The following is a 2257-nucleotide window of genomic DNA, read 5'->3' as shown; positions in this document are numbered from 1 at the left end:
CAAGAAAAGAGATGTCAATTAATAAATAAACACAAAGTCCTCTTCATATATCTAGTTAGGGCACGAAAAATGATAAGCTGCATGTTTTCCAAACCACTAATGCCAAATCCAAATGTCAACAACTTCTTGAAGCTTGCCAACATCATTCACCTATAATGATTATTTAGTTGCAAATTGCGCAACAAAATTGATATATGAGATATTAACAGGGTCACAATTAGTTAGACTGGATGTTCAGAAAACTAGATCAGATATAGCCTAAAATTGGGAGCTGCTTCAGTTGTTCCAATTTGACCAGAAGTTCAGCCGAAGGCAACTAGAGACAGCAGTACTGATTAAACTATCACTTTCTTATAACCAGCATGTGCATAATTTTGGGATGTAAAAGCTTTTCTCATTCAACTGTCTGGCTTACTAGTCCTGTCTAGATTACTCTAATTTAAGCCCAACCCGTATGCCTCAAATGGACTGTTGCAGAGACACCGAAGTTTCAACTAAGCCCAGCCATTCATCCTGGTCCTGTTTCCAAATATCGGAAATATGGCACTTATAGAAGGAAAAATGATGTTGATAACAACAACATTCTTATTGAAGCTTCTACCAGAATGATATTTGACAAGGCAACGTACCCAGTTGCAGTTTGTTATATCATAGGATTATGCTCGAATCTGATAGTTGGGTCACTGTAAACCTCAATGTCTTCTTTTAACCAACTCTAACCGAAATATTTGCAATGAGAAGCCAATAACAGCTGAAATGCAGAGTGTATTCAGAGTTGTTGGAGCAAAAACATAAGGTTTAAAATTAATAGGAACTATTGTAACGATTACCTGCTTTCTGCGCCTCCAGTCTTCCACAACCTCCTTGGTTGCGGAAACACTGTTTGCCTTTTAGTATTAGCTCAAGTGGTTTGGGGTTGTCAGGATGGGTACCGTTACCGTATACCATCTTGGAGTAGCCTCAATGCCCTAACTGGGAGTATGCGACTGATCACCTCGAAAGAAGCTCGAATGCCTGAAGAGTAGAATCGAGCTTGTTGGGGCATAGTATCCCTCTCTTGAGTCCATCCGTGATCCGTCATCTTTCTCCGCTTAATAAACGAATGGGTGATTCATTCTTCTTCCGCTGCACCAAATAAGAGATCAGACTCCTCTATTGCTGGTTCCGTTCTCCAAGAGAAGAGCATTTTCTGTAGGCGTACAGCCAATGGTTTACAAAAAAAGAACTAATATGATTCAGTCATACGTGGAAGTGGGAACTGGGAAGAGCCGGAGAGGAGAAAAACAACAGGTCGGTATTCATACAACCTGCTCAATTTTCTCTTTTGGTTTTCATGGCTGCGTTAATTGTTATTCTGGCTACCTAAAGCCCAACTTTAGCCACGAATGGTCCATGACTAACTTGTCCCAACTCCAGCTGACTAACCAACCAATATTTTAGCTTTAGAATAACAAAATTTATAAAGCCCAACTCCAGCTGATGGCCCACTTTTACAGTTACCGGACCGCTGACACTGAAGCTGGGAACCCGGTATGGCCCGAGGCCCAAGCCCTAACGGAACTCTAGTTGACACTCGAACCCAGAAAGTCCAAAAAATGGTTGGACTTGGTCTTGGAGGCAGAGATGAGAACTGGCCGAACCCCTAAAGGAGCTACGTAGTACATATCTTCCCGTAAAGGATCAAGCTACTATAGTTTTCTTTTCTACGGAAATTTGAGAAAAGAGAGAGAAATTTTTGTCTGTAAGAGAGAGAGAGAGAGAAGAGGTGAGGTGCCACACCTTTGTCTTGTTGGGAGTGTGTTGGAAGCATTTTTGTTGGGAACAGATCCGGACCCTTCCTAAGAGCCTTGTGGAAAATCTTCACAAGCAAACCACATCAAGCTAATTGATGAGGGCAGATTTGGCCCTCTAGGGAAATTGCGACACGTGGCATCTCGTGACAACTAGGCAAACACCTAGGTAACAACTTACCAAGTTGGTGTCCCCCCCCGGGCACCGGTCTGGCTGGCCTAGCGCGACCTACACACGGCCTGGCGCGGCCCACGCGGCCTGCGCGCGACCTGCGTGCGACTTGCACACGGCCTGCGCGCAGCCCCTGCGTGCGACCTGCACGCGGCCTGCGCACGGCCCTTGCACGCGACCTGCACGCGGCCTGCGCGACCTGGCCGGACCAGCCTGCCACAGGCGCCGACCTAGCAACCTGGCCCGGACACAGGCGTCGACTTGGCAACCTGGCCCGGACACAGGCGCCGACTTG

At 45.9% G+C, this 2257-nt stretch overlaps 1 long non-coding RNA gene across 1 annotated transcript; it reads right to left on the bottom strand.

Moving 5' to 3' along the window:
- Positions 1-332: 332 nt before the first annotated feature.
- On the bottom strand, positions 333-1794 carry LOC109114402 (uncharacterized). The gene is made up of 2 exons (XR_016083639.1): positions 831-1794; positions 333-751 (listed from the first exon to the last, which is right to left on the bottom strand). It is a non-coding gene; the product is annotated as an uncharacterized LOC109114402 (long non-coding RNA).
- Between the last annotated feature and the right edge of the window lie 463 nt (positions 1795-2257).

This window comes from Nelumbo nucifera, chromosome 3 (assembly GCF_055504915.1).
Source record: "Nelumbo nucifera cultivar China Antique chromosome 3, China Antique-T2T, whole genome shotgun sequence".
Lineage (NCBI taxonomy): Eukaryota > Viridiplantae > Streptophyta > Magnoliopsida > Proteales > Nelumbonaceae > Nelumbo > Nelumbo nucifera.
Note: the sequence above shows the minus strand (reverse complement) of the source record. Positions and strands in the feature narration are given on the sequence as shown.